The sequence below is a fragment of the Bolinopsis microptera genome, chromosome 13 (genome assembly GCF_026151205.1).
Source record: "Bolinopsis microptera isolate Bmic1 chromosome 13, MBARI_Bmic_1.0, whole genome shotgun sequence".
NCBI classification, from domain to species: domain Eukaryota; kingdom Metazoa; phylum Ctenophora; class Tentaculata; order Lobata; family Bolinopsidae; genus Bolinopsis; species Bolinopsis microptera.
The window spans coordinates 15,140,812-15,155,707 of NC_087084.1; the positions used below are offsets into that span (position 1 = coordinate 15,140,812).

The 14,896-nt window shown below is 39.5% G+C and overlaps 1 long non-coding RNA gene across 1 annotated transcript in view; it reads right to left on the bottom strand.

Moving 5' to 3' along the window:
* The window catches only part of LOC134825173 (uncharacterized), a 101,275-nt gene continuing 86,379 nt past the window's right edge, over positions 1 to 14,896 (bottom strand). The window contains exons 2-3 of the long non-coding RNA XR_010161498.1: positions 2,735 to 2,873; positions 1 to 803 (exon numbers count right to left, since the gene is read on the bottom strand). This is a non-coding gene — a long non-coding RNA (uncharacterized LOC134825173). The remainder of the gene's footprint in view (positions 804 to 2,734; positions 2,874 to 14,896) is intronic.

The window sequence follows — 14,896 nt, forward strand, 5'->3', positions numbered from 1 at the left end:
GGGGGGGGGGTCAAATTAAACGTTGTTCAGGACGTGATTACGTAATATGTCAACGATCCTGTAAGAACATTACATTAGCCGTTACATAACATACATTGAGTTTTACGGGGCTAAATTTGAACTTTAACAAGTTCTCTGTTTGTTCTGGTGTTAGTTGGCATAACAAATACACCATTTGCAGCTTTAAATGTGACAGTGATCAGTGACGGGGAAGATGTAAAATAACATTTAGTCCGCTGCATTTCCCTAACACCCAGTTTGGAATTTGGATCTTATGTCATGGTCAGTGTAATAAATTCCAACGAATCTTTCAGCTGCTTTTAAAAATAAGCTATTTCTAATTTTCGATCTGACTGTAACTTCGTCGATTAGGCGAGGTTTTACAAGATAAAAAACTTTCATATGCCCCGTTTTAAACATCAAACTGTATTTTAATGTAATTAACAATGTAATAAAAACCATTTGTTTAATCAGAACTAAAAATGTCATAGCTGAATCGATGGATCAGTCTGATAAAAGTTGAAACTGGTATAACGTGCTTCAAACCCCGGGTTGACACTTGGCCGTAAATCTGTGTTTGACATCTAGAGTTCTAAAGCTTACACACAAGAATTCTAGCAAACGCAATGTATTAAGAGAATACAACGTCAGAGAATTAAATTACAAAGAATACAAAAGTAATGTCCACAATCATTGATATAAACAAGATGGATGTTGACGTCCTATTCGCTGAAGGTACTTTTGTAGAGTATAGCTGTGAAGTAAGCTTAATTCCTATATCCTTCCCTAGACCGTCCTCCAATCTGAAGTTATACAATTGTTATGCAATCTGAATTCTGAAGTTGTAGCAATTCGACTTCTAAACACCTTTCCTTTCTGTCAATATTTCAACAGCAGGATAATTCTGTGATATAATAGTATGAAACACTCAGAATTGTAACCACAAGTCTATATTTATGAAAAGAATCTAGACTTGTGGTTAAAATTCTGAGTCTCTTTCTGTCCTCTGAAGCATGTCGGTACCACGTGACCTCACCTATTATGTTTTAAAGACCCGAGGGCCACACTAAAGGGCTTTGAAACCGGTTTATTGAATACAATATAATATAAAAATAAATAAAACTGCAATCGTAACATTCATGTCGATACTAACTGAAATAATATAATCTGTAGTTAAAATAATAATACTGTCACTTAATTAAGATATATGATATAGGTAATAAAATAAATATCTCTTTTATTTCCACACTAATTCTCACACCAAGCTTTAATTCACACACCAAAACTTTAAATTTTATCAGATTACAAATGTCCTAATATATACGTCTCTTATCTTTAGTTAAAAAGTCAGGGGTGCAGCCGTTGTACTTCAATTAAAATAATTGATCACGCCGGATCACGATGTTATTTTATCAAAATCAGCTAGCCGTTTAGAATTGATTGCTGAGCTCCTAAGATGAGAAGTATGTATCATACGTACTTTTCAAAGTATCGTACAAGTAAGTACTTTTAAAATACTGCGGAAAAGCTCAGTGAGCTCTGTGCAGACTGTGTGTGGTACTGTGTAGTGGGTGTGTGTGTGTGTGTCTGAAGTGAGCGGTAACAGTCCTTGCGAGTGGTTGTTATTATGATGCGCTGAGATCAAGTTGATGATATATTATGTGATTGTGCGTGTTGTGCTGATAAGGCTTTGATTGAGCGATGTTACAGTTTTTGAAAATAAACACATTGCACGAGCACATAAAAGTGTTTTATAAACATTACAGTAATGTGTATCTTTTTTCGCTCTTGTGAGTGGGTCCATCATATTTCATTTTTGGGGACGAAGTGAGAGTCTCCTACAATCAAATATTAGCATATCGCATTGCACTAGATGATATCAGAGTTGAAGTATTAAATCAGATTTCGGAGCGTACAGACTACAGGGTGTTCAAAAATATTGCAAGGATGTACTTTTGAATAACTCTTTATCCACTAGAGCTAGGATTGCCGACTAGGATCAGCTACTACAAAAGTAAACTGCAGTTTAGACAAATGACTTGTCTAAACTTGATTTTGTGAAAAGTTATTGGTAGTTCTAAGGTTTAATGGCTAATTTTGAGTTATATTTTTCTCGAAGAAATATGGGCAATTTATTCCATGGTCCTATATGGCTGATGGCACACCAAACCATAACTTTTTCCTTGGAATTTACTTTGGAGAGACCTGCATGAACAGTGAGCTAGTGAATTGACGATGATTGAAGTTAAAATTGTGAAACAGTACCAAGGATTAGTTAGGTAAATCAACCAAATTTGCCTCGGTTGCTAGGGCACTGATTGTGGTTGCTATGGGGCCATGGCAACGTGTTATCGAGTTATAAGACCTTGATTTTAGAATTTAATCCCACCAAACCTGCTTAATATCGAAGATCCCCTGTACTTTAAAGTAATGCTTACGACGTTTGTGAAATCATTCTTAATTGTGAATAATGGAAAAATCAAATAAATGGAATGGAAAATGGTTTCAAAAAGTCGAAAAATGTGACTAAAATTGTTGTAGACTAAAAATTTTCAAAATTATGGTAACCAAATTTATTGTCAACCAAATTTATTGGCCCTAAGGTAATACGAGCACAAGGCTCAGTCTGTTCAATAATAAAAAATACTGACAATAAATCATTGCTTCTAAGTTGGTTGTAATTGTGGAGGAAAGCTTGAAGGTACACAATTAAGAATAACTAATATTAACTAACCAGGTTACAAGTAAGACAGTCAGTTTGTTGCAGAGGTACATCAGTCACAGTCATAGTGTGAACTAAAGCATCTGGCTCTGGTGTCCATCACACTTGTCCACCGACCACTGTAGATTGTAGCACCGCTTCAAATCATCTCCTAAACAGTTTAAAGCTAAAGTAGTTTAAACGAAGAGTAGCGCAATATATTTTTATCAAGAATAGACCACATTAAAATCAATAAAATCTTGGGCTGCAACTTCAAATTGCCACCTCAATCAAAATGAGCACTTGATTCCTACGTGGATAAGAACAATATCCTTTGAGGAGCTATAAAATAATGACATTATACATCTTACAATATCATACATTTAAAACACTGCGTGGGGAAGTTAAACATAACTTTCGAGATACAAATCGAAAAGTTCAAACATCCAAACAAGATATATTACTATTAAGTATCTGTGCTCCCAAAAATCTTAACAACCCTCTAACACCAGGCTAGTAGGCAGCTGTTACGGTAATAGCCCAGTCCTCTAACAACCCTCTAATAGCCATAACACCACCAGTAGTTATCAGGTATAATCCACGATTCTGCCTTCACTGATTATCAGCCAGTGTCCACAATTATTTAATAAAGGATAACACTACACAGTGTAACTGTATATATATATGATATGATATTTATGATAAATACAATGTATTTAAACATAAAATCGAGGGTTTAGCTGACACCTACATTTCCCTGGTATCATAAGCCACAATTATTTTTTTACATCACACCAGTTATCCCCAATCGATGAAGATCATTTTCCAGATGTCTTGAAAAACTACAGACCAGTGTCAAACCTTGGGAAAACTAATTAAAAGAGAAGGCTACAGGAGCAATGAGCATGTAATGATGACCTCAATTGTCCTGGACAATATGCTTACAAAAGAGATCATATTTCACTTGTTATTAAGATAGTGTTCATGATATCTTCATAGCAGCTGATGAAAATATGAACATATTTCTGTTCTTCAGATTAAGTCAAAACCTTCGTCAATCAACCGAGAAATTGTTTCTTGAGGACAAAGAACTGGATGTTTAAATAGGTACCGCGACAATTGACCCCCTGACAATTGACTTCCCGACAATTGACCCCCTATGTAGTTAAACTGGGGTCAATTGTCTCGAAATCTAGGGTTTAGTACGACAATTGACCCCCGACAATTGACCCCCTATGTAATTACACTGGGGTCAATTGTCACGAAATCTAGGGCTTAGTACGACAATTGACCGCCCGACAATTGACCCCCCAACAATTGACCGCCCGAAAATTGACCCCCCGACAAGTGACCCCCTGACAATTGACCCCCCATGTAATTACACAGGGATCAATTGATCGGGTTAGGGTCAGGGTCAGGGTCAGGGTCAGGGTCAGGGTCAGGGTCAGGGTCAGGGTCAGGGTCAGGGTCAGGGTCAGGGTCAGGGTCAGGGTCAGGGTCAGGGTCAGGGTCAGGGTCAGGGTCAGGGTCAGGGTCAGGGTTAGGGTTAGGGGGGCTAATTGTCGGGGGTCAATTGTCGGGGGGATAATTGTTGGGGGGTCAATTGTCGGGGGAAAATTGTCGGGGGTCAATTGTCGGGGGGTCAATTGTTGCCCACCCGTTTAAATACTATCTGCAGCTAATGTACATGATTCTAAAACTAATATAAATAATTCTAAAACTCAAATTAAAGTCTTTCGGTCTAATAGTAATATAGTATTGCTCAATGAGATGGTGTGGAAATCGCTCATAAAACATTAGTAATGTTTGTGCCTACTATTAAAAGCCAGGGAGTGTTTTAGACGAGATTTGTAGTGAAATCAACAAGAAAATGTACGAGGAAATTCAATCTTGCAATTTGATGAACAAGAGATCAGTAACGAAAGAGAAACCATGCGAATGCTTGGAAACTGTTTGTTGTATATTGGACCAGTTCAGTATCACCTGGCTAAGGAAGGCGATACCTCTTGCAGAAGAAATTGACAAGTTGAAAAGTGAGAAGATTTCAGATCAGAGTATTATCATCGATCTTCAGAATAAGGCTATTGAAAAAAGCAACAAACAGCTCAAATCAATGCAGAATACCGTGCAAACGGAGTAAAAAGCTACTCTTCAGTCGTTAGAAAAAGCATCAATGCTGCTTTCGCCCCGAAGAAGATCCACGCTGCAGTTAAAAAAGTAGAAAACCAGATTGAGTGAAGCAAGAACGTAATCATTTATGGTCTATCAGAATCAGAGAACGAGCAACTGCTGAGTAATGTTGAGGAGGTTCTGAATGAAATTAGTGAGAAGCCTTTAGTCAGGGACTGCTGCTGTATTGGAGCTCCGAAAGAAAATGTATCCAGACCAGTAAAGTTCACATTGAGCAGTTCTGACCATGCAACACCAGTGATCAGAAACACCAGTACACTACGCTCAAAGGAGGGGAACAGCTCAGTTTACATCTGCCCTGATAGGACTGCCACGGAACGAAAAGCTTATAAAAAGCTTGTAGAAGAACTGAGACTGAAACGAACTACAGGGCCTGACAAGTTTCATAGTATTAGGAACAATAAGATAGTCAGCTTGTAGAGAGTATAACTAGAGGCGAGACTGGCTAAAATTATTATTCCTACTTATCTTATAAATTTAAACATTATTGTTGATTTTGATCTTGAAGGGACCATAATTTTTGAGGCCATTACTTGCCGATGATGTCAATGTTTATTTCAGGATAAATGTATCCTTGTATCCTTGTATCCTATCAGGTCCAGTTACTACAAAATGCCGTAGCCAAAGCTGTTGATAGGCAATATAAACATTACCATCTTGAGGATGAACTGATCAATCTTTACTGGTTGGATAATGGATATAGAGAAGAGGATTGAATTCAAAATCTCACTACAAAATCTCACAAATCCATACTAGGATTGGCTCCAACTTATCTGCAAGATATGTCGGATTTATGTTTGGTGTAGGTAGCCTCTCTGTAGTAGCTTCTAAGACGTACAATCAATTTGCTAATTCTTTGAAATCATTAAAGCTCTTCTAAAAACTTTGTCGAAAAACTATTCAAGTCATATTTGGTGAAAGACCTTCAATTTAAAAAATATAACCTCATCGAATATTTTGAAATGGCCACAACCCATTTAAATATTTTAGTTCCTCTTATTCCGTCACATCTTACTATACATTTCTAACAGAGTAATCGTATAGTATCAATTAAACCAATTCAGTATCAACAAACCACGATAAACTATGTAGAAGATAAGAGGTATGTCACAAATAGAGCCGACTCTAGAGAAAAAAGCATATGATAAAAACGATAGGAAATAGTATGAATGGGTACTCCACATCAAAGAGAATACATGAAAACATAGTTAGTAATCAAATTACACATTAAAAAGATAACCAAATAGGGTGAAAAGGAGCTTCGAAATGCGACGATAACACTAAAAAACAACCTAAATATTATTGTGAAAATATGACATTATTTGGTTTAGCGCTCGATTTTCATACCACGGTGTAAATATTCGAAAATATGCGCGGCGCACCTAAAATTTTGGTTCCATTAAACATGAATTTTTTGGTCAAAATTATATTAAATATACTTTAATTAATTGTTATTACAAGATATAAGTTTAAAAATTTTCAAAATATAGCATATAAGTACCAAAAATAAATTGCGCGCAAAAAAGTCAAAATTTTTACCACTTTTTTGGATTTTTACCTCAGAACAAATAGAGGGATTTGTTTTATTTTTACACAATCTTGTGCGGCTGTCTTTTAGCTATCTTCATGCAAGTTTTGCCGACATACCAACAAAATTAACTTGCTCAAAATATCAAAAAACATGGTTTTTTTGGCCTATTTTTGGCCCAAAAATCGGTTTTTTGCAATTTTACCCCAGAACAATCAGTCCAATCATTTTAAAACCACTTTCAATCGATTCTACGGTCAAAAATACGTCTAGTAAGGTGTATCTGGGGTCCCTAGCGTATCGAGCAGACAATGCCCGTAAGAGCCTCTACTACAGGGGGAGCCACGCACGGGTCATACAACGTATGACAAGTGCACGTCACGCTAATTTGTACACCTCTACGAAAATTTGGAATGACCTCAGCCCCTATGTATTCGAAATATGTGATGCTAATGAAGATGGGATAATAATCCCGGGTTCTTCCAAGAATTCAGACTTGTCAGCCTCGTCAGGTATTATTAAATCTAACCTTAAAAAGCACTTGCTATCCCTCCAAAATCGAGATGACCCTAATACATGGTAACTACTTTATATTATATCTCAAATTCTAAATCCGGTACGGCTCTGCACACATGATATCTCTCTCTGCCATGAAACATGGCTAACCTTTTAAACTATGATTTAAAACCTAAACATAAACTAAAACTCAACTGGGCTCTCCTATGTCACCAAACTAAACCAATAAGTAATTTTAGATTATTATATTTTTCTATATTTCAATTTGTATAACAAGTATATTGACGTAGTGGATGGTTGAGGGGGTTTCAAGCACAGGTCACTCTCAAATCCTAAAAATAAGTAGTGGCCTTCGGCACTTGAAACCTTTTCAAACCTCCCCTGATTTATTTATTATTGATATTGTTTGATTGTGCCGTAAAAATAAATATTTGTTTTATTAATATTTGTTTTATTAATTACTACATATGCAACATACCCATTGTAAAAAAGTGACGTATATTCGTATACGCTACAAAAGCCGCGCGCTAAGTTACAAATTGTAAAATCGCAGTTTTAGAGGGTTCCAATATATACTAGGTATAGTACTAGTAGTGCGCCATCGACAGTGACCCGCGCGTGCCGACTGTAGGATGGTTTTTTAGCGCTAATTTCGGCCAGCACAAAATTCTTGAAACAAATGCATATTGAGTAACCTTCCCTTGATCCAATTTTAACAAAAATTGGTTAGCTTACTGATAGACTTACAAGGAAAGTGTCCGAAAAATTTAAAGCATATCCAACCATCAGACATTATGTCATTATGTTACAGCTGAAAGCAGCGTATTTTGCCCCATTTTGATAACTATGTCAACTCCGATATCCACCAAATTTTTCGGACAGTTGTGAAAGCCCTATTGAAAGGTCATACCATGATCATAAGGGCCGTACACTCTGTACAACGACTATTACACCTCATCAAGCTCCCGTCTTGAACCGCTTCCGGCCATTTATATTTAAATAGTTTTAGAAATTAACCCTTACTAACTCCGTAGTACCACACCCACCTATTATATTTGAAAACATGCATTGTCATATGTCGTATGAAAGTATGATCAACTCTCTCTACAGTACAACTACAAACAAACCGCGATCAGTGCCCTCCACCCTTGTCATACGTTGTATGACCCGCCGCGCACGAAGTGCGCGGCTCCCCCTGTATCGTCGAAGACGATACTATAGTGAAGCGACAGTGGGGGTCACCACGTGATACAACTCCACCCCTAATAAGCTTAGTATTACTTGCGGGGCTAACTTAATTATAATTCATTTCACCTAGCCATGATTCTACGCGTACTGCGTGACGCGCGCTACTGCAAGCGAGAGGGCTCTGGTTATAGGCGGTGCGCCATCGACAGTAAGACGCGCGCGCTGACCATTGAATGGTTTTTTAGCTCTTATTTCGGCCAGCACATTATTTTGGAAACAATCGAAAAGTTATAATACTTCCCATATAACAATTTTGTTGAAATTTGGTCAGCTTACGTAAACACTTATGTTCTACTGAACCTAATTTAGTTTGAGCAATTTTGATGGTCAGAATTCGAGTTATCAACGAATTTATACCTATTTTGTCATTTTGAGACCTCTTCATCAAGACCAATCTCTCCCAACTAAATTAGGTTCGGTAGGTAAGTATGATTGGAAGGTTCTGACAAATTTTCAGCATGATTCATGATCAGGAAGCGAAGATATGACAGAATAATACGACAAAAATCAACGAATTTCGTCAAATTACGCGACTTTTACACCTAATTTTGCTGGCTAAAGCCGCGCACCATCAAATATGGCACTTAGGCAAAACTCACTGAACATTCCAAAAAGGTATACAAAATTTGGTACTGTGAAAATTCTCACAGTCTCTAAAAACAATGGTACAAAAATTTTGAAAATCCGAGCAAGTTTATTTTTATCGTGCACTCCCTACTGGTTAGAGCAAATGATTCATGTACCAACGCTACATGATATACCATACAGAAATGAAAGAGAAAGCAACGAGGGAAAAAAGTGAGCCATTTTATGTTGCATTAGTGATACAAAACCATTAATTAAACCATTTACCACCGGCTGATTTTTTAAAAATTTGTTTATTGGCTTCGTCAGAATTTTTTCGGCATTATAGTTGTACTTGTATCACGTTGCGACCCCCACGGTCGTTTCACAGGGGGAGCCGCGCACTTCGTGCGCGGCGGGTCATACAACGTATGACAAAGTTGTACCGAGAAAACCAGTCCCGTAACTCTTACCGTTTTTTAATTATAACCGCTCGGAAATTATGTCGCATTAGTGCACAGGTTGTAGGTTTATAACCTACCACACAGGGGGGCTGGAACAAGGTTTTCGATCAAACGCTGCCATTTGTAGTCAAACGTCGCCAACAGTTGCTCTCGTCCAATTAAATCGCTGCATTTTGCCTGCCATTATGCATAATTGAATTACATATATTCGTATGCAAAGCTTGGCTTTCATAAACCTGGTTTTAGCTCCCCCTGTGACCAGGACGCGCGCTGAGTTGGACTCGTCGACAGTCCTGTTTGTAATATTTGGAACAAATATTTTACGAGTAATGAGTATCACCCGTTAATGCACAGGAGGACCAAAGTGCAAAGAAACTGCTGCTAACTGATACTAACTGCTGCTAACTGCTGCTTACTGCTACTAACTGCTACTAACTGCTACTAACTGCTGCAAACGGCGCGCGCAATGCTTGCGCGCGATTGCAGCAGTTAGTAGCAGTTGAAAGTGCAAAATTAATATATATGTATATAGGTTTATTAGTTTTATAGAAATTTAAAAGTTCTATAGAAATTTATTATATATGGATTATAAGTGAAATACAATTTTGTTTGTGTGTTTTGTGTTCGTTATGCATCTTTATACCTATTTTAGAAGAGATTTTTATAAAATGTTAGAAGTGCAGTAGGGTCAGTTTTATTCATTCATTCAGCTTTCTTTTTCATTTAGCTTCATCAGAGTTTTCTTGGCACTATACCGAAAAAAACCAGTCCCGTAACTTTATCGTTTTCTTGATAAAGCCGCAGTAGTAATGTATGTGCTGATTTGGCTGCAAAAAATATCTATTCTGCACAGTTGTCACGTGGTGTAAAAGAGAGCCTCTGATTGGTCATTAAGACAGTGTCACGTGATTTATATTGCTGCAAAAAATATCTATTCTACACAGTTGTCACGTGGTGTAAAAGAGAGCCTCTGATTGGTCATTAAGGCAGTGTCACGTGATTTATATTCGTTTTTGTGAATCTGGTTGACTAGTTGGCGGTGTCACGTGATCACAGGTAGTCGACCACAGGTGATCGAACTACAGATTACCATTTTGGGTAGTGGGTTTGTGTGTGTTGGTTGGAGTTAGCGTACTGTTTATGTTGGTGGTGTGTTGTATGTGGTGTTCTTGGGTGTGTGTGTGTGGCTATTGGTGGTTAATTTATGGGTTTGTGGGTGTTGTTTTTTGTGTAGGGTGTTGGGTTGTAGTTTTGTGTTGGTGTTTGTCGATGGTAGTGGGTCTGTTGTTAGTGGTAGGGGTGCGGGGGTGGTGGTTTTCGCGTTGTTGTAATGTGTGTGTAGGTTGTTGTTGGTGTGTTATGGGTTGGTGGTGGGTTGTATGTTGTGGGGGGTTTCTATGGGTTGTTGTGGGCTGTGTTGGGTTTTGTTGTGTTTAATTAGTAGGTGGTTTGGTAGGTGTAATGGGGGTTGGTGTGGGGTGTTTGGGGCTGCATATGTGTTTGTTTTTTTTTTTTGTTTGGTGTGTATGGTTTATGTTGGGGTTTTTTGTGTTTTAGGGTGGGGGTTTGTGGTGTAGTTATAGGTTTGTGTGTGGTAACGGTACTTGTTTGTTGTTTTTGTTGTTTTAGGATTTGGGTTGGTGTGTGTGTGTGGTTAGTGTGGTGGTGTATGTTTGGTCAATTTGGTGTATAAAAAATTTCAATGGTTTGTGTAGGCTTGTGGTAAGTATTTGGTGTTATGTGGAATTGTTTTGTGTTGTTGTGTTGTTGTGTTGTGTTGTGTTTTTGTGTAATGTTGGTAGTGTAGGTAGGTGTAATGTTGGGGGTTGTGGTGTGTAATTATGGGTAAGTAGTTGGGTGGTTAGGGTTGTTGGGTGGTGGTGGTTTTAAGTAATTGTGGTTGGTAGGGTGGGGTGTTGGGGTTAGGGGGTTGTTATGGTGGTGTGTTTGGGGTGGTAGGTGGGTGTTTTTTCGTGGGTGGTTTTGTTTTAGGGTTTGGGTGTTCTGGGGTCTTTGTGTGTGTTTGTTGTGTAGTTGTTGTTATGTTGTTTGTGTAGTGTTTGTGGGTGTGGTGTTTGTAGGGGTGTTATATGGTGTGGTTGGGTTATTAATTGTTGGTTTGCTTGTTTGTTGTGGTTAGTTGTGGTGGTTGGTTGGGGTCGCGGGTGTTGTGTTGGTGTGTTTTGGTTGTGGTTTGTTGTCTTTTGCGGGGTTTGTTCGGGGTTTAGTTACCCTGGTGGGGTGGTGTTTAGGGTTGCTGGTAGCTTGGGTAGGTGTGTGTGGGTTAGTGTAAGGTTTTGTTTTGTGGGTTAATTTAGGGTAGTGTGTTTGGTTGGTTAGTATATGTAGTGGGTTGTTTGGTGTATGTTTGTGTGGGTGTATAGGTTGGAGTTGTGGTTTGTGTCGGTTTTATATTAGGTTGTGTTTTTTGTTGGTTTGGTTAATGTGTTGTTTGGTGGTTGGGGTTTTGGTATCTGTGGTGGTTAGGCTTTGTTTGGTGGGTTAGTCAGGTAGAGTTTTTGTGTGTCTAATGTTTATGTGTCTGGGTGGTTAGTTGGGGGGTTGGGTGTTGTTGTGTCGTTGGGGGTGTGTGTGGTTTAGTGGTCTGGTGTGTTGGTTGGTATTGTGGGTTTCGTGTGCTTTTGTATTGGAGTTGGTGTTGTTGGTGGTTGTTGTGTATGTGGTTGTTTGTGGGGGTTGGGGTGTTCTGTAAGTGTTTTTTGTTGTTTTGTGTCCGCTTACTGCTTGTGTTTTATTCGGTGGTGTGTGTTTTGATGGGTAGGGTTATGTTTGTTGTTGTTAAGAGTTTTGTGTAATGCGTCTGTGTTTTTGTTGGGTGGTCGGTGGGTATTTGTTGGGTTTGGGCTAGTGTTGGTTGTAGGTAGTGGTGTGTGTTGTGGGTAGGTTTTTTAGGGTTTTAGGTACGGTTTATTATTCGCTGCGTTTTTATGCGTGTGTTGTGTGGATGTGGTTTGGGTTGTGGGTAAGCTCGTGTGGGTTAGGTTTCGGTTTGGTTGGTATTGGGTCTTTGTTGTGGTGTGTGGTGTTGGTGGTGTTGGTGTAGTTGGTGGTTGTGTGTGGCTGGGTGTTGGTGTGGTTTTGGCGTTTTTGGCTGCGTTGTGTGTGGTGTTGTTGGTGTGGTTGTGGTTGTTGTGTAAGTGTTTTGTTTGGTTGTGTCTGTGGTTGGGTGTAGTGGGACTTGCTTGTTAATTGGCTTGTGGGTTTGGTTGTGTGGTAGGGTGGGTGTGGTTGGTTTGTTCGTGTGTATGTGTTTATCGGTTGCGTTGTTTTGGTTTTTTTTTTTTTTTTTTGTGGGGTGGTTGTATTATTGGGTTTAGGCGGTGTGTGGGTGTGTTGTTGTGGGCTGAGGTTGGTAGTTGTTAGTCTGTATGGGTGGGGGGTGGTTATAAGTGGTGCTGCTGTATTGTTTCTGTAGGGGTATGTTGCTGGTTCTGGTGTTAGTTTGTGTGGTATGGGTATGTTTTAGTGTATGTGTTTAGGGTTACTGGTTGTTGTGTGGGTTGTTTGTTGTGTGTTGTTAGGTTTGTTTTGTGGGGGGGAGTTTTAGTGAGGTGTGGTTGTTGGTTTGTTGTGTTTTGGTGTTTAGTTGTGTTGGGTTAAGGTATTGTGGGTTTGTGTTAAGGGGTTAGTGTTGTGTGTCGGTGTTTGTGGTTGGCCTGTGTTAGTTGTTAGGTAGTGGTTGTTTTGTTGTTTATTGTGCGTGTTGGGGTAGTTTATAGTGGTGGTGGTTGTGTGTGTTTTGTGTCTGTTTTGTTTGTGAGGGTGTTGGTGTTCTAGTTAGGTGTGTGTGTGTGTACGTGGTGTTAATGGTTGGTGTGCTCTGTGGTATGGTAGTGTTTGCTGTTTGTTGTAGTATAGTGTTTAGTTTTGTCTTTGTAGTATTGTTTTGGTGTGTGTTTGTTTATGTGGTGTAGTGGTGTGGGGGGTTGGTTTAGGTATTGTGGGTGTGGTTGGTTGTGTGTGGTGGTGTTATTTAGTTTTTAAGTTGTGGGTGTGGTGTTTTGGGAGTTGTGTCTTGTCTGTGTGGGGTGTGTTTGTTGTCGCTGTGTGTAGGTGTTTGGTTGTTTTTGTGTGTGTGGTGTTGTGTGTGTTGTTGTGTGATGGTGGTAATTTTAATTGTTGTGGTGGGTAGTGGTTGTGCTTTGTGTGTTCGGGCCCTGTTGTAGTAGGGTGTTTGTTATTTGGTGGTTTGTATGGGTGGTTGGTTGTGGGGTGTTGTGGGGGTTGTAGGGTGTGGTTGTGTGGTGTTGTGTGGTGTTTTGTGGGTGTTGGGGTATTTGGTTTTTGGTGGGTGTGTGGGTTGGTTGTTTTTGGTTTTTAAGGCTTGTGTGGGGCGTTTTTTGTGTAGTTGGGTAGTGGTTAGGTAGTTGTGTTTGTGTTTGTTGGGTGTTGGGGGTGGTATTTAGTAGTGGTTTGTTGGTGTGTTTTTGTGTTGTGCTGGTTGGGGTGTAATGTTGTTTGTGTGGTGTGTGTTTGTTGTGCTGGTTTTTTAGTATGTTGTGTTTGGTTTGTTTAGGTGGTGTGTTGTTTGGTTGTGGTGGGTTGTTAAGTGGTAGGTTTGTTTATGGGTGTGGTGTTTTTTGGGGGTTAGTTGGTTGTGGTTTTGGTGGTGGTGTGATGTGGGGTGTTGGTAAGGTTAGTGTTGGTTTTCAGGGTTAAGGGTTGTATAGGTGTTTGGGGATTTGTTAGTTTTGTGTGTATGTAATGTCGTTTTGCGTGGTGTGGTGTGGTATGGTTTGTTGATGGGGTGTTGGTAGTGTGGTTTATGGTTTGGTTGCGGGTATTTGTGTTGTTGTGTTGTGCTTTGTGTGTGGTTGTAGGTATGTGGGTGTTGTTTAGTGGTTGGGGGTTGGTAGGGTGGGTATTTTTGTACTTCTTGCTCATATTGGCGTGGCTTTTGGTAAGTGGGTTTGTGTATGGTTGTAGTTGTGGTAGTGGGTGCTGTTGTTGGTGTTTTGTGGTGGGGTGTGTGGTATTATGCTATTTGTTTGTATTGGTTTTGTGGGGTGGTTGGGTTTATTTGTTTGTTCGTTGTGCTGTGTGTGGTGGTGTTGGTTAATGGGTTGTGTGTGTTTGGTTGTGGTAGGCTGTAGTTATGTGGTTGGTTGGTTGTTTTGTGTGGTGTTGTGGTAGTGTTTGTTGTTGGGTATAGGTGCTTGTGTGTGGTTGTGTTTTTGGTGCCCCTATGTGGTATTTGGTTGTAATGTGTGACTGTTGTGTTTTGGTAGGTGTGTCTGGTTGTGGGTTTGCGTTTGTGTATGGGTGCGTTGTGGTGTTGATAGTGTGTGTGTGTGTTTGGTTTAGGTGGGGGCCTTGGGTAGTGTGTAGGCCTTGGTTGTGTGTAGGTTAAGTTGTTGTTTTTGTTGTCTTGTTTGTGTGTAGGTTGTAATTTGTTTGGGGTGATGGTTTGTGGTTTGGGTGGGGTTTTGTAGTTTAGTTGTGTGTGGTAGTTTGTGGTTGTGTAGGTGTTTTGCGTGTTGTAGTTTCTTGTGTTTGTTGTTGGCTAGGCCCGTGTTGTTTTGTTAGTGTTTAGGTCTTTGTTGTTGTTAATGTTGTGTTTAGGTCCTTGGGGTGTGATGTTGTGGGGGTTGTGTTGGTTGGGTGTTTGGTATTGGGTGTGTGTTGTAGTTGTTAGGTTTGGTAGGTGTTGGTGTGTTCGGTGTG